At 49.9% G+C, this 22211-nt stretch overlaps 1 long non-coding RNA gene across 1 annotated transcript; it reads left to right on the forward strand.

Annotated features, from left to right (window-relative positions):
• Window positions 1–12157: 12157 nt before the first annotated feature.
• On the forward strand, window positions 12158–16464 carry LOC138989972 (uncharacterized). Its single transcript, XR_011466162.1, has 3 exons — window positions 12158–12225; window positions 14639–14859; window positions 16116–16464. It is a non-coding gene; the product is annotated as an uncharacterized lncRNA (long non-coding RNA).
• Window positions 16465–22211: the final 5747 nt, after the last annotated feature.

A 22211-nucleotide genomic window follows, 5' to 3' on the forward strand; every position in this document is an offset into this window, starting at 1 on the left:
CCGAAGGGGTCCTTTATACTCTAGAATGCATCGGCATGAATCTGTGCAGCCCTAGGAAACATCAGATCTTGGGAGAGGTGGATCCCTGGAGCTGAGGCCATGCCTAAAGGGCCAGATGGCTGGCCAGCCCCCTTGGGAACCTGGGCAACAAGTCCTCACCTTAGGGGACCCAGCTGGGCCATCATGATGCCCGCCACACTTGGGGTATAACTCAGAGCCTGGCACCCAATAACTAATCGTTGTTGAAAACATTCCTTCATTCACTCAAACCCAAGGTTGACAGGGCAGAATCAGGTGTCCTGGTGGTCTGACACAGAGTCCTTGGCAGAGGGGTCCTGGTGGCGGTTGGGTCTGATGGAAGCCCCATGAGGAAGCTGGCGAGAATGTGGTCAGGGTGATGTGACCATGACTGGTGGTAGGACCTTGCCTGGCACAAAGTAGGTCAAGTGAGTACTGAGGGATCAGGGTGCTGAGGCAACGTTTCCCGTGCTTAGAGCTTTAGGCTCCTGGGGCTGTAACTTGCTGCTTCCTTTTCTATGTTGATTTCTGTATGTTAGGGTGGAGTCTAGGCCAGCTAAGTCTTCAGAGTTTTCTTTCTTGTGTCTCTCCTGCCTCCACAGGCAGCTCTTCTTATAGCTGGGTATTCCCCAATCTCAGCCCCCAAGGGTGGCCTCTTGCATGGGCTCCACGGGCCCAGGGCCTTGGGATCCATGCTGGTGGGGTCGGGCCCTCCTGAGAAGCCAGGTGCTCCTTATCAGATGAGAAACCAAGAGTCAGAGAGAGGAAGCTTGTTGTTCAAAGTAACAGTCCGTGGTTGAGTCAGGAAGCAGGACCCACTTCTCCCTGCTCGGCCTTCCCCGTGCACAGCGCAAACCGCAGCTCTAGCCACAGCCCTCCATCTAAGGAGCGTCCGGCCCCTCTGCCTGCAGCTCCTCCTTGCAGAGGGCTGCCTCCTTGGCCTGGCGATGGGGGGCAGGGGCTGCCAGCTGCACGTGCCACGGGGGTTAGCCCGGGGCCTGGGCTGAGGATCAAGAGGGTGTCAGGCCTCCCAGGACTTCTCCAGGAAGCAGGGAGCAACCAAAAGGCCCTCCGAGGCCACCTTGTCCTGCCCTGCCCGCTTCTCCTATCACAAGTGAATGGAAAGTCTTGAGGTAAATGATCTTCCTGAGGCCACACAGTAAGGGGTTGAGCTCAGTGGTCGTCCTGTTTTCTCGATAGTTACTCACCTCCCCAAGTTTACATAGAGCCCTTAACTCTGTGCTGTGGGCCAAGTCGCTTCAGTTGTGTCCGACTCTTTGTGACTTTATGGACTGTAGCCCTCCATGTTCCTCTGTCCATGGGATTCTCCAGGCAGGAATACTGGAGTGGGTTGCCATGCCCTCCTCCAGGCAATCTTCCCGACCCAGGGACTGAACCCATGTCTCTTCTGTCTACAGCATTGGCAGGCAAGTTCTTTACCACTAGCGCCAGCTCATCTTATTTCCAAGTGGTCTTAACAGAGAACAATGCAATAATACGCCAACTAGAACAAACACCCCTGAAGGGTGGGTCACCAGCAGGGAAGTATGTTGCTGATGGGAAGGGCAAACCCCTTCACCTGTGGGCCCTCCTTGGCTTAGGTGACCTAGGCTGCTGTCTAAGAAAGGTAGCTACACTAGATAAAGGGCATTTTGCTCTGTGAGCACCTGGCTGACTTGGATGTGCAAAGAATGGTCTAGAAGGAGTCAGGCAGGAGGGGATGGGGACGTTGGGCTGCCCGACAGAGGAAGAAAACCTGAGAGGGCACATCAGGAGGGGAAGGTGGGGGGAGGGAACGGGGAGCAGAGCCCGGGAGAAGCTGACTCTGGGACTCTGGGGCCCTGCAGGGAGAGGCAGATGGGAAGTCTTGTGCCTGAAGAGCATTTGAAGAGCTGGAGGGTGCAGTGTGCATTTAGGAGTTCTTTGCTTCTCTGTCCTCCCAGGCCACTGTGCAGTGAAGACCTCTGGCTCTGGGTGTGGGAGAGCTGGCTTTTGACAGAGAGGAAGGGACAGATTGCCTGGGCTGTCACAGGGTGCCACACACAGAGAAACTCAGAGGCTGAGGGGTCCTGAACCTAGGTGCCCCCAATCTCACCCCACTGGGTGATCTGCAGACATCCTGAGGAGGGCCCTGGACTCCTTAGAGCCTGGTGTGGGGTCTCTCGCTGATTCTTGGAGACCTCTGGGGCTGGGGAGACCCCAGCTGACTGTTACAACTGCATTTTCTGATTTGTTCTTCTTCACCCCTCTCTGTGGGTGGTAACGTTCTACCCATTTTCCAGCAGAGACACCTGGGGCCCAGAAAGGTTCAGTAGCCCCCACCTGACCACACTCCTGGTCAATGGCTGAGCTCACCCCACCTCTCCAAACACTCATCCTCTGCACATGGAGGGGACTGAAGCTCAGGCCCCGGGCTCCATAGATGGCATCCAAATCCTGCTCTGACCTGACCAGCTTTGGTGCTGTAGGTAAATCAGACTCTCTGAGTTTCGGTTTCCTCATCTGTCAAGTGTGGCTCTGATTCAGGCACGCGGCAGATGCTGAATGAGTATTAACATCACCATCACTATTACTCAGCAGCCAGAGCCCGGGATGGAAGCCCTCCCCTGGGGAGAAGCTCATCCTGCTGAGGGGGTCCCATCCTCCCTGCCTCCTTTCTTCTCCATCCCCGCTCTGCAAGTAGGACAAGCCTCCAAGTTCATCCTGGCATTTCTGGCATGTCCTGTCCCTTGAGGAGTGAGGGTCCTACCCAGGGGAGAGGTGTCCCTAGCCATGACCCTGGGAAGGGCCTGTGACCACACAGAGTCCAGGAGGGGCCTTTGGGACGAGGAGCGTGGTTGGAAATGGGTGGGGTGGAGGCATGTGGTGGCGGCCGTTCTCTTGGTTCCCAGCTTAAATGGAGAACTGCAGAGACCACCCACTGAACCACAAGCCAAGGGCCTGTACCTTCCCTGCCTCTCCGTGCTCCCCTGCCACGGAGTCCCCTGTGTCTGAATTCCGTTCCTAGATCCTAGGCCTGACAAATTAGCACCTGTCTGGACTGGAAAACCTGCTCTCGATACCCCCCACCTCTAACTCCACCGCAGGAATCCAGGCCCTCTCTCTTCCCCTTTCTGCCCGGGGATCTGCTCAGCTTCTGAGCAGCCATCAAACGTGCAGTGCTAGGTGGTCCTGGGCTCAGAGCAGGGCAAGATTCAGTGGCCTGTGGTCATAGCACTGGTGCCCTGTTCCAACTTCAGGAGGCATCATTACCCATTTTCCAGATGAGACCCAAGATTGCCCAGGTCCACGGAACTTGCCATCGAGCTGCTGGGATTTGAGTCTAGGGACTGGCTGATGCTGACAGCTGCTGGGAGGATCTGGAAATGAGAAAGGGAAATGGAGGATGGAGTAGGGGTGGGGAATGATACCCAGTTCTGCCTGTAAGTAGAACATATCAATCACATTTTGTGGGCACTATCTGCAAAAGCCATTTAGCATCTACTTGAAGATGTTTAATTACTTAGTGCAAACAATAATAAGAACAGTGGTTCTGTTGGGCTTTCTTTGTGCTAGGCAAGTCTATTAACTCATTGAACTGAATCGATCTTCACACTGAGATTAGGAAAGTCACCCCTCCCTTGGCAACAGTTCTGACCTCTGCCTGCTCTGATGCCTGGCCTCACAGAGCAGGCCATAAGCTTCCCTCTCTCACCTCTGCACTTGAGCCCAGGAGAGGGCAGGACAGTACTCAGCCACCATGGTGTGTGTTGAGCCATTTCACCCTTTTTAGAAAGAAAAAGAAGTCACCTTCCCCTTGGGGGTCTTCTCAGCAAACCAGGCCACCAGCCCCTCCGTGCTGTTGCAATCTCACCAGCTTCCAGGTCATGACCCCACTGGCCTGGGCACTGACTCTGCCAGTTACTTGGCCTCCACTTGGGGAGATTTCGACAGCCAAGTGGGCAGGCTATCCAGATCCTTGCCTCACAGTTTCTTGACCTTTCCAAACCCCATGACTTACAGCTTTTCTTCAGCAAGTCACCCCGTGGCCAAAATGCGGGACTTGACCCCACCGGAAAGGGTTCCATTCTTTAAATTCCACTTTAGAACTCTCTGCAGCTTGCTGTGCATCTGTCTCTCCTGTGCCTTCCAGGGACATTCCCCAACCCCTGCCACCCCGCTTTTCTCTCACTTGCCCTCTGTCCTTTCCTCCCTACCTGCATCCTGGTTCCACCCCACCAGGACATCTAACCAAGACAAGAAAGAAAGGGAATACCAAGCTCTTCTCACTTATGAATATTGGATTCATAAGTCCTAAATATTAACACACTGAATCAAGTATTATATTCTAAAAAGCACATCCTGACCATATAGACTTTATTCTAACCACAGAGAAAGAGATGTGGTTTTAATACTGCTAAATTTGATACTATAACTCATATTAATATATCAAAAGAGGAAAAACAACTTGGCCATTTAGATGAATGCCAAAAAATCTACTTAATAAAATTCAATACCCATACCTCCTTAAAAAAAATCCTAATAAAATTCAAATAGAAGGATACTTCTTTAATGTAGTTTTAAAATATCTATGTCAAACCAATAGACAGTCACGCGTGATGCTAAAGCATCAGGGATATTGCTTATTAAATCAGGCATAAGGAGAGGGTGCCAGGATGTGCCCCTGTTCTTTGACATTATTCTGGAATAGACAATCAATGCTATTGGTTAGAGGCAATTGCCTAGAGGCAGTGATACCCTGGTAGCAAGAAGCCATCAAGAACCCACTTCTTGGTTTTAAAATATCATTCTCCACTCGAAGGAATCAGAGCTAATAGCCAATCCCAGGGCTAGAACAGGAAAAATACAAGATGAGTTTAAAATACCTTTTTGTGCCAGAAACTAAAGAAACAGTCCAAAAATAATGGGGACATGTCAAAATGACATTGGAATCTCCTTGAAGGCTTAATTTTAAACAATCTGAGCATCAAAATAAACAGTGATGGTAACAGATTACAACCTTTGGATTAAAATAAGAATCTGTGAGTCTCTAATGATATAAATGAATAAATGGTGGAGAAAAAAAACTTCCTTACAGTAGAATGCCAACTAATATGTGTAGAATGAGTGATGGAAATAGATCTTCTCCATTTGGCAACCAACAGCCTTGTGGAGTCGTCATCATCAGAGGTGGGTGGAGATTTGAAGAGAAACGGGATATTAGGGTAGTCTTGGAGTACCTCCCCACCACATAGGTGTCAAAGACCAAGATGATGAGTTTACGGTGGAGAAACCCAGCAGGCACCAGCCTGACCTGTGATCAAGATTAGCATCACTGTTGGTGGGTCAGGTCAGTGACGTATGCCCAGATGTGGAGCCCTGAGATGAGCACATTATCATTTCCGTGGGATTCTTACCAAGAATGCATGTCCTGAGAGTGGACATGAGGAAACCAGGACAGACCCACCCTGGGGGACATACTATAGACTGAATGACCAGTACTCTTTAAGACTATCAAGGTCATCATAGACAGAAAGATCAGCTTACTCCAGATTGAAGGAAATTAATGAGGCATGGTAACTAAATGCCAGTCGGACGTGGACCCTGGGCCAGAAAGGCAAATGAGGCATTGCTGGATCAGTTGGAGAAATCCATCCAAGTCCATGGATTAAGGGGTGGCATTAAACTAATTTTGATTTCCTAATTTGGAGGGGTGAATGATGGTAACAAGGAGTAGGAAATGACAACCCACTCCAGTATTCTTGCCTGGAAAATTCCATGGACAGAGGAGCCTGGCAGGCTACAGTTCATGGGGTCGCAAAGAGTCAGACACGACTGAGAAACTGAGCACACACAAGCAGAGGGTGTTTGGGGGAAGTACAAACTGGAGTATTTGGGGCTCATGGGACATCCTGTCTACGAGTTTTTATCAAATGGTTCAGGGGAAAAAAGGCAGATCTATATGTACGTCAGAAAAGAGAGAAAGAAACAAATAGAGATTGCACAATTGTGGTCACCCTTTATCAGAGAATCTGGGGGAAGGGGATATAGAAGTTCTTTGCATTGTTCTTGATAAGTTTCTATAGGTTTGAAATGATTTCAAAGTAGTAATAAATGATCAGTGAATAAACCTCACACCGGTCATGGGGCAGACAGCTCTCACATGGCTCTGCTGACAGGTGCTGCCGCAAGCGTGTGGTACCTGATACTCAGGCACTTTTGTGTCCATTTAACTGCCCCTTTCATTCCTGACACAGAATCTCCAAACTTTTGCCAGTGACTCAAGCCCATATCTGTCTCTTTCTCCCTCCCATTTTGTCAGATGACTTATTTTTCAGAGAAACTATAGGACGTCATGAAGGGTGTCTATTAATTCCCCTAAACTTATCTCGGTATCTATCCTTCCCATTTATTCTCAACACACTGCAACATGGTTCATCTAACCTTGAGATGGGCTTCCCTGATAGCTCAGTTGGTAAAGAATCTGCCTGCAATGCAAAAGATCCTGGTTTGATTCCTGGGTGGGGAAGATCCGCGGAGAAGGGATAGGCTGGCCACTCCAGTGTTCTTGGGCTTCCTTTGTGGCTCAGCTGGTAAAGAATCTGCCTGCAAGGTGGGATACCTGGGTTCGATCCCTGGGTTGGGAAGATCCCCCTGGAGAAGGGAATGGCTGGCCACCCCAGTATTCTGGCCTGGAGAATTCCATGGACTACAGTCCATGGGGTCACAAAGAGTTGAACATGACTGAGCGACTTTTTAATTTTATTTTATTATAACCTTGAGACAGAGTGTAAAAGCCCCCTCAGATCTGTGATTCATCAACCACATGGAAACCCCTCCCAGAGGCCTCCACCCTCAGGCTCTGATCTGGATGGGTCGCCCTCCATGCCTGCAACACAGCTGTCACCTGAGATGTCTCTTCACCACTCATTCCATTCCTGGGCTCATAGCTCTTCCCCTTTTCACTTTGTTAGGGAAGCAACTCAAATAACAGCTTCCAGTGAAAGAATTCACAAGAGGTAACCTTTTTTGAGATTTTCCATGTCTGAAGATTGTGCATAGCTAATTTTTGTATACATTTTTCTACCCTCACAGTTTAACCAAGTATTCATTAAAGACTGTTTTTCTTCACAATTTTTAAAATACAGCTTCTTTGTCTTTTTTGCTTTCAAAATTGCTCTTAAGAAGTCTGATTTCATTCTGATTCCTAATCCTCTTCATGTGACCTGCTTTCTTCCCATCCTGGAAGTTTTTAGATTCTTTTATTTCTCTCCATTCTGAAACTTGACAGTGATGGTCCTTGGCGAGGGTCTTTTCTCAGCTATCGTGTTAGGTGTTTGGTAGGTCCTTTCATATTGGTCACCTATTTCATTTCTTTGATTATCTCCCCTCAAATTTCTCCATTTTCTTTTTCTGAGATTATTTACAAGCAGATGTTGGAACTCTTGGATCCATTCTCTAATTCTCCATCTTGTACTTTTCCCCTTTTCTAATATTTTGCCTTTTTACTCAATTTTCTGGGAAAGTTTCTTGACTTTATCTTCTGACTTTTTCCATTAGATTTTTTAAAAAGGTTTTTTATCACATTAATTTCCAAGCTCTTCATTAATTTTCCAGTGTCACCTTTTAAACTGTCACCTTGCTCTTATTTCATGGATGCTTCTCCCATTTCTTTGAATACTATAGGTTATTTTAAAGAGGCTTCTTCTGCTCCCTGACTAGTTGGTTGGAGGCAGAGGAGGCTCGGAATGCTGTGCTTGAGGCTCCCAGCCAGAGCCTCTGCCCTGAGGCCTCTCACTTTGACAGTCACCTGGACCCCTTCTAATTCCTTGCCTTCACAAAACCCACCCATCTTATGCCCATTTCCTTAGGCTTTAGCAGCCTTCTGCCACATCTCAAGAAGACACCCAGGGAAAGAGTCTTACAACCCTGGGAGTAGGTACGTGCCTCAGCCCTCCTTCTCTCCATCTATGTCAGAGCTCTACTGGAATTGAAGGTTTCATAGGAATTTCTGGTGACAGAAGAATCAGTGAAGAAACCACTTTGAGTGAGAAGGACCTCCCGGTTCCCTCCCTATGGTACCAGTAAGCTCCCTCTCTCTCCTTGGGGAAATGGTCTCAGGGGATGGTAGTGTGAAGGAACTGGCTTGAACCAGCTTAAGAGAACCAGCTGTTAGGGTTTTGAGAGATGAGTGAGCTGATTGATGTTATAGCACTAGCTTGAAGTCAGCGATGGTATTTACACCACTGAAATTGGCAAACGCTACATGTCAATCTTTTTTGCCTTTTTTTTTTTTTGGCTTTGCTTTTTGAAAGGTTGTTATTAAACATTTAGAACACATCTCTGAATATCAGTATTGCTCACTCAGTGCTCTGGTTCCTAGGGAATGGAGCTGAGGAGCAAGACAAGGACTAGGAGTTGTGCAGCCCCAATGGGGCTTCATGCTCTGAGGCTGGATTTGCTGTAGAATACCTCTTTAGCATGCCACCTTAAAGCACTGATTTTACTCCATGTACTTGGAATCATGGCTTGTTCTGCAAACTAGTGCAACCTGTCTTCAAACTACCAGCTTTGGGATACTTAAAAAAAAAAAAAATTACCATATCCATATAGCAGGGCACCAGGGAGCCAGTCAAAAGCACCAGGGGCTCCTGATTGTCTCCAGGAAGCAAATGGACTTCCCTCAGAAAAGGCAGATGGGGGTGGGGCTCTCTAGTCCAGTGAGTCCTCGATAGACTGACAGCCCAGAACCACCCACTTCGTCAGTCATAGAGCCTCATGCTTCTTCCCCTTGTTGAATGCCCTTGGAGAGATAGCTTGGAAGACTGGACTCACGTTGGTTCACTGGAACTTGATGTGATCCCACTCTCCAGGTGACAAGAGGAATTTGGGGAGCTTCTGAACCCAGCATCCAAAGCAGTGAGCTGCCCTGCGTCTCGTCTCCACTCCCCCGGTCCCACTGTGCCCTCTGCTTTCATGGTCCTCCTTCCAGTCCCCTCAGTGCCAGCTTCTGCCACCCAGCCAGACTGGAGATGGGCTGCCCTGAGGGAAGGCTTAGAGGAACAGGTGAGGGAGTACCTCACCCGCCCCTCGTGGGCCCTGGCTGGCTGGTCCAAAGGAAGATGCTCAAGTGGACCCTGGGGGCTGAGGATATGAGCCAGGGTGGCAACAGATTCTAGGAACCCTGGGCCAGCTCTTCCCTTTTCTACCCTGCTCTGACTTCACTTCGCTCTGTGCCTTGGTTTTCCCAAATGTGAAATGGGACTAATCACCCTCAAAATATCCCTGCAAGGTACTAATTACCATTTGTAAGAGACTTTGAGATCTTTGGATGGACTATAACAGTACTAATAATGGATAATAATACTCTGCTCTTCTCTGGGGCCTTTCATCCATGGGTCTCAAAGCCTTTTACAAACCTTAATTAATTCTCCCTACATCCCAGTGCAGGAGGCTGATGGTCATTAGCCCGATTTTTACTGGTGGGGAAACTGAGAGAAGCCAGGAGGTTGGCTAGAGGCCACACAATAAGTCTGCAGCCCTGTGAGGGCTAGAACTCACAGCCCCTGGCCCCTGGGAGAGGATCGCATGATGTAGGCTCCAGCCCAACCTGCAGTAAGGCTGAGGGAGCAGCAACAGAGCCTCCTACCTGCCAGAGCCCTGGAGTGGCTGCCAAGGGGAGTCTGGGCCACTGAACTCTCAGAGGACGCGGGCAATAGGAGGAGGCCCTTAGGCATGGGTTTTACTAGCTGGTCTAGAGATCTGGCGAGAGAAGTAGCACTGATAGGGTGCCCCATGTGTGCCAAGCCCCCATTTAAGGCACTTGTGTCATTCGATTACATCCCACCTGTGATAGGCATAGTGTTCCCATATCGTTCCCGTATCACAGGTGAGAAAACTGGCTTGTTGAAGAATCCACCAGTTATGCTCAGCTATGTTGGACCGAACGACGTGCTTGTGCCTTCATCGTCACTCATACGGGCCACAAGTCATCCGGGTAGCAGGAAGCATAAGTAGGCATCATTTTAGAGATGGGGAAACTGAGGTACCCAGAAGAAAAGTGACTTGTTCAAAGGTGTGACCTTGGACAAGTCCTGTTCTTCCACAACCTCTCCCTACCCACCAAGTCCTCAGAGTTCCCCAGCCCTGACTCCCTCCCAATCCCAGCTGGCCGGCAAGGCTATGTGAGATCATGGCAGGAAAGGCTTTGAAGTGCTCTGAGGCAGCACCTAGGTCCTCCCAGGGGCAGATGAAAAGCCTCCTCCCCTGGGTTCTTTGTCATCCCACAGGAAAGCTCTCAGAAGATGGAAATGGCACAGTCACTGGGCTGACCAGGGATCACCTGGGGACAGTGCCCATGGGCTTCCCGCCAGACTTCTAGAGTGCACCCCCATGTCCTGCCTGGGGGATCCTCTGGGGAGGACCAGGCTTCCTGGGACAGAGGGCTGAGGGTGTCTCCCCACTCCAGAACAGGCTAGGGAGAGTCTGAGGCCAGGGCATGTGACCGGACAGCTCCTGCCCCTCTTTGGGGCCCTGGTCTGAAGTCCCTTCTGGCTCTGATGATACCTGACACCCTAACTTGGATCCATGCTCCCCAGAATCCTGTTTGTTAATGATTGCCCCACAGGAACCCAGAGAATTCGTTAGAGAGCAGATTCCTCCGACGTGACAGTGATGGGAGCTTTAGGTCTGAGCAGGGTGTCTGGGGAAAGATTGAAGGCAGGAGGAGAAGGGGACGACAGAGGATGAGATGGTTGGATGGCATCACCAACTCGATGGACATGAGTTTGAGCAAGCTTCGGCGGTTGGTGATGGACAGGGAAGCCTGGCATGCTACAGTCCATGGGGTCACAAATAGTCGAACAGGACTGAGCGACTGAACTGAGGGTGTCTAGAGACCTGGCTCTGACCCCCACAGACAAGCTGTGTGGTCTGGACAAGGGTTTTCCTGATCCTTGCCTCAGCTTCCCTGTTGGTAAAAACAGCAGTGGGGGATGCCTGAGTGGCCTTTGAAACTGGAGGAAAGAAAGAGAGATGAGTCTCTGTCTGGGGTGGGGAGTGGGGGGCGGGGCACGCAGGGGACACAGTGCTCACTGAGTAAAATGCGTTGGAGGCGGGGGAGGGGTGGGAGGACCGTGGAGTGATATTTGGCAGCTGGAAGGGGGTGGAATGAAGCTCCAGCAGTGCTGTTGCCCACTGCCTGCTTAATCTCGATAGAAATTCTACCTAATATTTATTTATGCAGCCTTTCATCCGACTTAATAGAATGCTTTCTCCCCGGTTGTCTCTTTCAACTGCCCTCCCCATCTGTGGGAGAGGTCTATGAGCACTCCCAACCTACAGATGAGGAAACTGAGGCTCAGAAAGATGAAGTCATCTCAAGGATACCTAGGTAGTAAGGAGCAGACCCAGGCTTCTTGCCCAGGTCTGTCCCCGAGACATGCTTCTCTAGCAAGTTCCATACCACAGGGTCCCTTCTGGAACCAGTGCAAGGCAGCCTTGACCTGGGTTGAGGACCTTGACGGCAGAGTCCCCTCATGGGGCCCTTTTCCTCCTCCCAAGGCTCCTTGGGGGTGGCGGTTGGGTGGGTGGTGGGGGCTGGCCCTGAGGGAGGAATCTCAGATGGTGAGTCCAGGGTGCGGCCAGCAGTGGGCGGGAGGCACTGGAGGCTGCTGCTAGCTGGGCCGGGTGGGGCAGGGCGGGCACGGGAACAGTGTGACCTGGACGGTGTGACCTGTGATAATTGAGAGCTGCACGCAGTGGCTGCAATGGAGGCAGGGAGGCCCCCCTGTGCTTGAGGGTGGCCTCGCCATCAAGGCTGGGGCCTCCGTGCCTCCCACCTTGCTTGTCCCCCTCAGCCACAGCTTGGCCGCTTCTAGGAGATGGTGCCGTCTCTCCCACCAGCAGGCTCTCCCCCGGGAGCCTGCTCAGACCTGCCTTCCTCACAAAGCTCGGTAGCAACTCCTGGGGCAGAAAATGTCTCTTCTGAAAGCAAGACAAGAGTTTAATTAAGCCCTAAACGCACACAGTTGAGCCTGAAATTAGGGTGGTGATGGGAGGGGGAGAAGGCAATCGAGGACGGTGGGTAGCGGGGTGGGCTTCAACGCACTTCTGGCCCAGCTGAGCCAAACAAGCCTACAAGCAAACATTTACAGAGCCTGTGGGCGTGGCTACAAAGCCTCTCTGACCTGGAGAGGGGAGAATGCCACGTTTCCTGTCCTGTTTGGGGTAAGTCTGTGGAGGACTTGGAAAGTGGGAGAAGGAGCAGGGAAGTGAAGCGAGGCCAACCTCTGAGAGCAGATTCTGAGGCTCTAGGGACACACGAGGGTGCCAGGGGCAGGGGTGGGGGGACGCTGGGGGGTCCTGTGAGACTGCAGCTGGGCCAGTGGGAACCCTCCCCACGCCCAAGGCCAGCTGGGCTCTGGGTGAGCCCAGCCAACCGCACGCGCAGGTGTGCCGGGGCTGGGGCTCCTGCCCAGCACCCCGCTTGGCTCACCCAGGTGTGCAAAGCTCATTCTGCTCCCTAAGAAGGCAGGCAGCAGCCAGCCAGGTGCCTGATCGGCTGGGCTCCCAGCTGGAGGACAAAGTCACTGACACTGGCTTTGCCATGGCTGCAGGCCTTGGGGGCAGTCAGGAGCTTTGAAGGGGGCAGAGGCTTCACCCTCCTCTCTCTCCTGTCCCCAGCTCTCCCCAGGTTGTTGCTCAGACAGTCAAACCACAGCCTCCTCCTCTACCTGGCAATTAATCCTGCTGTGCCCTGCAACCTGGGTTGGGTCTTACTCTGCCAGGGACTGAAGCAAGAAGAGACGGGCTGCCGGGCGTGTTATCGCTTGTCTCTGGGGCAGAGAGGCGGTTGCAACAGAGCCCCTGCGTGCGTGTGGACGTGCCTGCGTGGAGCAGTGAGGGAACAGGCTGTCCTCGGGGGGCGCCCTGTCCCCCTTCCCTGTGTGTGTGGCAGGGAACCCAAGGGCAGACCCCACTTGATGGACACAGAAGCTGCTCTCACAGAAGCCAACCCCCCACCCCACTGGACAGGTCATCTAATCAGTTAGTGGAGATGCTGTAGGTTCTTTGATTTAAGGGACTCTCTGCTGAAGACACCAAAGTGGGGGTCTTTGCCGGGGCCGTAGGGAGCACCAGCCAGGGTGCAGCCACTAAGCGGCCCCCATTGGCTTTTCCTAACTCGGGCCTTATGCCCTGTTGGCTTCCCCGTCCCAGGGCAGATGGGGAAATCCTGGCACAGGCTTTCTGTCACTGAATCACAGGTGTCCTGGAGGTATGATGACCGCTGGGCAGAGGGTCAGAAGAGGCCCCAAGGTTCATTCAAGGAAGCCTCCCTCCACCCATCTGTGCTTATCTCCCCTTGACAGCATCTCTTTATCCTGTGGCTTATCCTTATCCTGTGGCTGCTGTGACAAATTACCACAGACAAGCTGGCCTAAAATGACAGAAATGTACTCTCCCACAGTTCTGGACGCCTGACGTCTAAACTCTGGGTGTGGACAGGGCCTCTTTCAGCCCCTGGTGGCTGCGGAGTTTTGTAGCCTTAGAGCATCTGTCTCCATGGTCTTCACATGGGCACCTCCACTAGGTGTGCCATCTCCTTTGGCTTCATTCTTATCCAGACATTTGTCACTGGATTTAGGGTTCATCCAGATAATCTAGGATGAGCTCCTCTGTTGAAATCCTTAATTTCATGACACTTGCATAAACCCTTTTTTCCAAATAACACATTCCTAGGTTATGGGGATTGGAACATGGACTTATCTTCTGGGAGCCATCTGTTACCCCACCCGGTGGTCAGTTAGCATGAGTTGGACCCCTCCAATGATGGGAAGCTTGCTACCTCATGGGTTGGCTCAGTTCATGTCTGCTGCTGCTAAGTTGCTTCAGTCGTGTCTGACTCTGTGCGACCCCATAGATGGAAGCCCACCAGGCTCCCCTGTCCCTGGGATTCTCCAGGCAAAAGTACTGAAGTGGGTTGCCATTTCCTTCTCCAATGCATGAAAGTGAAAAGTGAAAGGGAATTTGCTCAGTTGTGTCCGACTCTTAGCGACCCCATGGACTGCAGCCTACCAGACTCCACCGTCCACGGGATTTTCCAGGCAAGAGTACTGGAGTGGGTTGCCATTTCCTTCTCCCAGTTCATGTCTAGACAGGTCTAATTATTTTAAAGTTCTTCCTTGGGTGGAGCTGAAATTCCACTCAACAAGAACCTCTACCTGGCCCTGGTTCTGTCCTTCAGAGCATATATAATGTGCCTAAATAAATAAACTCTATTCCCACTGCCCCATGCCCTTGATTACAATGCAAAAACAAAACTCAAAAAAAATGACCTAGCTTAATCCTGGAATCAGAGACAGTACACAGACCCTGGGGTCAAGAGACCTTGACTCACTGAAGGTTCTCTCCCTAGAATCTTGTGCCTCAGTTTCCTCACCTAATGCCAAAGGGCTGGTGGAATCACTCTTCCCAAGGGATGCTTTTGGAAAATGCATCCTGGATATTCATAATTTGTACTGGCCTACAAAAGCCTCTGAGAAGCCCTGACTAGAGAAGCCCACTGAATTCAGTCATTTCCAAATTTATTTGAAAATGGAGGCATTTTATTGACTACCATCTTTTTTTTATCACCCTGCAGAACTTCTGTGTTGCTTTGGAAGAAGAACCGGTCTCTGTGATGCCTGGGCATCCTTTCAGCTTTCACAGTCTGTTAAGGTCAAACCAAAGAGTTGAGTTCAAGTTCCCATCCCTAGAGTTGTTGACAGGCATTTTGCTAGAGGTGACACACCATCCATTACAAGCTGAGAGTCAAGGATCTGGAAAATGAGAAGCCCCTCCCCTAAGCCACAGACAGCCTGGGTGAGGCTGTGGGTGGGGGTCTCCTCCCAGGGGCCCTGGGCCTGCGGGGGGTGCCCTGTGGGAGGAAGCTAGGAAGGGACGAGCATTTCTGCTGTTCTGCCCCCAGAGGACCTCCTCTTCACATCCCCGGGGCCAGACTTTTCTGCCTCAGACTCCACCTACTCAATCCTCCTTCATTAGATAGAGCTACCTCAGAGCCTGGGGGCTTTCCAGGTGGTGCTAGTGGTAAAAAACTTGCCTGCCAATGCAGGAGACCTAAGAGATGTGGGTTCAATCTCTGGGTCAGAAAGATCCCCTGGAGGAGGGCATGGCAACCCACTCCAGTATTCTTGCCTGGAGAATCCCATGAACGAGGAATATGGCAGGCTACGGTCCACAATGTTGCCGAGTCGGACACAACTGAAGCGACTTAGCACGCACCTCTGAACCTGGCTCTTCCCAAGCTTTCTGCTGAGGGTGCCAGTGAAATCCCTCTTACATTCGCTGGGGGGAAGGGGGTGGGCAGGGATACCCCAGAGAAGTTGGATCTTCTGAAATGAGAGCAAGAAGAAACCTAGACCTCCCAAGGGAAAGGCAGGGCTGGTGGCAGAAGAGAAGGGCCTGCAGGTGTGTCCCAAGGAGAAAGGGGAGCTGAGGGTGGGATGGAGGGGGTGTGGGGCTCCTACCCTGGGAGCAAGAGAAGGATGGAAACATCGAAATGACAGCTAAACTGAAGATGATGATCGACTGAGAAGGCTACCAGGGTTATTTCTCTGGCCCCAGGTGAGATTACTTCCAGGCTATTATCTTCCCCAAGCAGGGGCAACCCAGCTCAGATCCACCTTGTATTGTAGGGAGTCCCTGTGGCCTGACAGTTTCATCTGCAGATACAGGTTCACCATGCTCTCAGACACAGCTCCGGGTTACTTGCTGCTAAGTCACTTCAGTCGTGTCCGACTCTGTGGGACCCCATAGACGGTAGCCCACCAGGCTCCGCCGTCCCTGGGATTCTCCAGGCAAGAATACTGGAGTGGGTTGCCATTTCCTTCTCCAATGCATCAAAGTAAAAAGTGAAAGTGAAGTCACTCAGTCCTTAGCAACCCCATGGACTGCAGCCTACCAGGCTTCTCCATCCATGGGATTTGCTAGGCAAGAGTACTAGAGTGGGGTGCCATTGCCTTCTCCGGGTTACTTACTGAGCACCAATATATCAGGGACTATGCTAGCTGCTTTTACGTGTATACTATTTCATCCTTGCAACCCCTAATATTTTACAGATGAGTACACCAAGACAGAGGTTCAGTATCTTGCCGAAAGTTGAGAGGAGAAGCTAGGAATAAGACCAGCTCTGGCTCCCGATCCACCCCACAGCTTTCGATGGTATTCAGTGGTACACCCTTGGACCCCGATGGTGTGGGCAGTTCTCCCACACGTCTGGCCCGAGTCTCTCCTACTCTCGTCTGAATTGGATCAGATGGAAGGACCATGTCAGTAGGTCGGTTCTGCTCCCAACCCAGCCTCAAGAGACATCACCTATCCCTTGGTACAGGTGGTAGCCTTCCAGTTACTGGGGTGGGGAATGTTTGCCTTCTGTTAATGAAAAGAAATAGATGTGATAATAAATAAATGCCCAACCCAGTGCAGCAATCGATGTCCCTAACAATGAGGCTCTGTGTTTGCTCTCAGCTGTGGGTTATGTTCATTGGCCACAGTCACTGCTCAGGAGCCCCTGGGCACATCATCCTGGGTGGGTCCACAGGGGAGGGAGAAAACCTTCCTGCCTTCAGCTACCAGAATTCATCCCACAATGTGAGGTTCCTACAGACCTGCTTCCAGGCACCCCAGGCCAGAGTGAGGGGAAACGGGCCAGGTTCACAGAGAAAACAGAGCCCTACCCTTTTCATCAGGAAATGAGTCTGGCCCCAGCTCTGCCTCTGCTGCCCTGGGTGACCTGAGACCAGCCTAGTTCCTTCTCTGAGCCTCAGTTTCCTCATCTGTCAAATGGGGTAGGGGTAGAGTAGTAATACATGATATCTCATGTTCCTTCCAGCTCTGACGTTACAGGACCCTGTAGCCATGGCTTCTCCCAGAGCTGCTTTATGAATTAAGTATATAGGCCCCTAGCTGGTGCCCTTTGGGGCTCCAAGAACCCAAACTCTTCTGTTAGGAGGCCAGACGTCCATTCCTGCCTCAGCTTCCCTCAATCCTTTTCTTTCCCATTTTATCTAGCTGTCATGGGTCTGGAACTCCCCAGTTTGCAAGGCATTTTTCTGAAAAATTATCCCATTTGAGCTTCACCCCAACCTCGTGAGTTAGGCAGAGAAAGGGATGCGGGGCTTTCAGCACAACCAGGTGTCAGGCCTCTTCCTTGATGCTGCAAGGAATCTTCCCCATAGCTACAGAAATCCTTTTGGGAATAAGCAGAATATAAGTAAATAAACGGTGGGTGGATAATTAGATGAATGCATATGTGCGTGATCCTCACCACACCCTGAGGTCTTGGTGTTATGATGGTCATCCACATTACAAGGGAGGAAAGTGAGGCTTGGAGGGATTCAGTAACTGCCCTGGGTCCCTTGGCTCTCAGGCAGTAGAGCGAGGATTGGAAGCCAGACCTCTCTGATCTAAGCCCACAGCCCTTTCTGAGCACCTACCTGTGCACAAATTAGCCTTTTCCACCTCACTTTGCAAATGAGTGTATTTGGTGTCTAGAGATGATGTGACTTTGTCAAGGGTTTGCAGCTCTGAGTAGCAGAACCAGGATGCATGCCTTGTCTTTTGCCTACAAACCTAGGGCTGTTTCTGGAAACATCTCAGTTGCCTCCAAAGAAAAACCAGTGGTGTCCCTTCCTCCCTCCCTTTCTGCCTCCCTTCCTTCCGGGAACATCTCTTATCTCTCAAGTGCTTCCTTGTCCGAGGCAGGGAATCACGTGATGTGCTCACTGTGCAGATAACAGGGCCACCACCCCCTGGGCTCCGTGTGTCTTCAGGGGTGTGGGTCCCCATGGCAGCCCATGTGCTCCGTGGCCCACATCAGCTGATCCACAGGGGTGCCGGGTGGGGTGTGCTGACACCCGGGGGCTCTCAATAGGGGTAGCGCCTGCACCCTCTCTATGTGTCATTCTTGGGGTGCCCGTGAAACTGTGCATGGCTGCCCTCCCCAGGTGAGCATACGCTGGACGGCTGGAGTGCTGGGGACTGTGGGGGGTGGGCGAAGAGCACTGGGCACGGACGCTGCTCTCCCAGGCCCTTGCCCTCTGTGGTCCCCCCACCTCTCTCCTCTCGGTCTCCACTCCGGGCTCTTCTCACTCCCCCCCACCCTCTACCGTGGTGACTTGCTTAATGCTAGATTTTTGTCTTCCGGCTGCAGCCCATGATGTGTGTCTCTGAGTAATGCAAACACAAACAGAACACTTCTCCCTGAGGGGAGCATTCAAACTTGTTTGGAAAACTCAGGCTTAAGGCCACAGCTCACGTAGTGTCTTCTAAGAAATTATCAGTGGAGGAGTGGTGTGTGCTTCAGGCCGCTCTCCCTCTCACGTGTATATCACAGTTCTGGTCTCTGTCCCACGTATATGCACATGTGTGTGCACACATGTATGTAGGGGTGGCATTTTGGGGTAAATTCACTGATGTATGAAACATACATCCAGAGGAGGGGACATATGTATACTGTGGCTGATCCGTGTTCATGTGTAACAGAGGACAACACAATATTGTAGAGCAATTGTCCTCCAATAATTGTATTTTGTTCTATACTGCTCCATATTGTACAATTATAATCTTTGATAATTATTAGTTACTCAAAGTTATGTTTTATGAGTATTGTTCAATTGTCATCACTAATAGAATGATGGCATCACCAATGCGGTGAACGTGAGTCTGAGTGAACTCCGGGAGTTGGTGATGGACAGGGAGCGACTGAACTGAATAGAATGATACTCAGAAAACAAAAACATCCAGTCAAGTACACAAATTGTGTGCAATTCACTAAGTTTTTACAAAGTAAACACACAACACACATGTAAGCCTAACCTAGCCAAGAAACAGGACTCAGCCCTCACACCCCTACAGTTTGCCTGACCTGCAATGACTTCTAGATTTGTTTTGTCTTTAAAAATTATATACTAGAACAACACAATCAGTATCACTTTCTATCTGGTATCTTTTGTTCAACATTATATTTGCTAATTTTGTGTATGTGTCTAGTATACATATACACACATATACATACACTTGTGTTTATCCACACATACACATGTATGTGTATGGGAAAAAATACATCTTTTCTGCCTCTTTTCTTGCTTAAATATTCTAAATCAAGATGCAAACATTATGTCCTTTAATACCTGTGTTCTTCAGCATGCATCTAGAAAATATGGCTACTATCTTATATGAATGAATACCATTATCCCATCTAACAACAACGAAAAGTTTCTGGGGATCACCTCTGATCCCATTCATACTAAAATTTCCCAAACTGTGTGTTTACAAAAGAAAGTCACAGATACAGATATATCTCTGACCCCATCACTGTGCCTGCTTCCTTTCCTCCCTCTTCAAGTTGCAAAATATTAGCACTGCCTTTGAAATGAAATCCAAATCCCTCCAGTATCAGCCAGATTTCCAAGTCTGGCTCAGTATTCACAGAATGGTGAGGGTCAGCCAATTCAGACTCCCTTCTGCTTTCTGAATCCCCTTATAACACGCACCAGAGTCTGGCCTCTTTTTGAACATCTTCCCCAAACTTCCCATGATATTGACTGGCAGGGCTGCCTTCCTTAGGCTAAGGTTAACTCTGCCTCTCCCAATACCAGCATCTACCCTTCACCCTAGCCTCATCCTTTAGAGCCATACCAAATAGACCTAGTTTTTTTTTTTTCCCCCCACAGGGACTGCCTTCATATATTTGGAAATAGCTCAAAACCATTCTGTCCTCACCACCCCCCAATACTATAAATTTTAGAACATTCCCCTGGTCTCAGTCAACCCCATCACTTGATTCTTGCCCCTGCATATGCATACTTCCCTGAACCTGGGCTCTTCCTAAAGCTGTCCACTCTGCAGCCTCCCCCACCTTCACGTGTAAGCATCTCATCTGACTCCTGAGGCCAGTGTCAGTGCCACTGCCTTCACAAAGCCTCTTCTCAGGTGTTCCACCTGATATGTTCTCACCCTCTGCATCAGCCAGAGAATCCTGGTGGCTGCCTTGTGGTGTTTACTGCGCTCTAACTTGTTTTAAAATTGTTTGAGAATCTTTCTCATGCCTCACCAGATTCCAGATACTTTGAAGACAGCCACTTCCTTACCTGACATTGCTTATTTCTGAAATGTCTAGAAAACAGTAAGTGCTAATAGTCGATGCTCTTTAGGTGCTCCCTGGTGGACTCTTTCACTTGAAACTGACAGATTTGCTGTTGTTCAGTTGCTAAGTCATATCCGACTCTTTGCGACCCTGTGGACTGCAGCACCCCAGGATTCCCTGTCCTTCACTATCTCAAACTCATGTTCATTGGGTTGGTGATGCCATTTAACCATTTCATCCTGTCATCCCCTTCTCCTCCTGTCTTCAGTCTTTCCCAGCATCAGGGTCTTTTCTCATGAGTCAGTTCTTCACATCAGGTAGCCAAAGTATTGGAGCTTCAGCTTCAGCATCAGTCCTTCCAATGAATATTCAGGACTGATTTCCTTTATGATTGACTGGTATGATCTCCTAACTGTCTAGTCAGTCAGTTCAGTCACTCAGTCGTGTCCGACTCTTTGCGATCCCATGAATCGCAGCACACCAGGCCTCCATGTCCATTACCAACTCCCGGAGTTTACTCAAACTCATGTCCATCGACTCAGTGATGCCATCCAGCCATCCCATCCTCTGTTGTCCCCTTCTCCTCCTGCCCCCAATTCCTCCCAGCATCAGAGTCTTTTCCAATGAGTCAATTTTTTGCATGAGGTGGCCAAAGTATTGGAGTTTCAGCTTTAGCATCATTCCTTCCAATGAACACCCAGGACTGATCTCCTTTAGAATGGACTGGTTGGATCTCCTTGCAGTCGAAGGGACTCTCAAGAGTCTTCTCCAACACCACAGTTTAAAAGCATCAATTCTTTGATGCTCAGCTTTCTTCACAGTCCAACTTTCACAACCATACATGACCATGGGAAAACCATAGCCTTGACTAGACGAAACTTTGTTGGCAAAGTAATGTCTCTGCTTTTGAATATGCTATCTAGGTTGGTCATAACTTTCCTTCCAAGGAGTAAGTGTCTTTTAATTTCATGGCTGCAGTCACCATCTGCAGTGATTTTGGAGCCCCCAAAAATAAAGTCTGACACTGTTTCCACTGTTTCTTCATCTATTTCCCATGAAGTGATGAGACCATATGCCATGATCTTCGTTTTCTGAATGTTGAGCTTTAAGCCAACTTTTTCACTCAACTCTTTCACTTTCATCAAGAGGCTTTTTAGTTCCTCTTCACTTTCTGCCATAAAAGTGGTATTATCTGCATATCTGAGGTTATTGATATTTCTCCCGCCAATCTTGATTCCAGCTTGTGTTTCTTCCAGTCCAGCGTTTCTCATGATGTACTCTGCATAGAAGTTAAATAAGCAGGGTGACAATATACAGCCTTGATGTACTCCTTTTCCTATTTGGAACCAGTCTGTTGTTCCATGTCCAGTTCTAACTGTTGCTTCCTGACCCGCATACAGATTTCTCAAGAGGCAGGTTAGGTGGTCTGGTATTCCCATCTCTTTCAGAATTTTCCACAGTTTATTGTGATCCACACAGTCAGAGGATTTGGCATGGTCAGTAAAACAGAAATAGATGTTTTTTCTGGAACTCTCTTGCTTTTTCCATGATCCAGCGGATGTTGGCAATTTGATCTCTGGTTCCTCTGCCTTTTCTAAAACCAGCTTGAACATCTGGAATTTCACAGTTCACATATTGCTAAAGCTTGGCTTGGAGAATTTTGAGCATTACTTTACTGTGAGGTGAGTACAATTGTGCGGTAAGGGACTCTCAAAAGTCTTTTCCAGAAGCACAGAAACTGACAGATACTCAACTCAAATTGGCTCCAATGGAAAAGGGAATCTCTTTTAAAAATGGAAAGTCTAGGAGCAACCATTCTAGCCTTGCCAGTGTTGAGAAGGTGCAACAAAGTCATCAGAAGCCTGTTCTCTGTTGAAAAGAGAGGACATCTTTCCCAAAGGTTTCAGCCAAAGCCTCAGGTCTGCCTCTTAGAAGCCAGTTTTGTGTCATGAACACAGCCCTCAACTGTCGGTGCCTGTGGCCAGGGAAACGGGCGTTCTGATTGGTTAGGACTGCATCATGTGTCCTTGTGTCCATCCCTGGGGCCCAAGGGTCAGGATCAGTGGGA

Source organism: Bos mutus, chromosome 11 (assembly GCF_027580195.1).
Source record: "Bos mutus isolate GX-2022 chromosome 11, NWIPB_WYAK_1.1, whole genome shotgun sequence".
In the NCBI taxonomy this organism is placed as follows: domain Eukaryota; kingdom Metazoa; phylum Chordata; class Mammalia; order Artiodactyla; family Bovidae; genus Bos; species Bos mutus.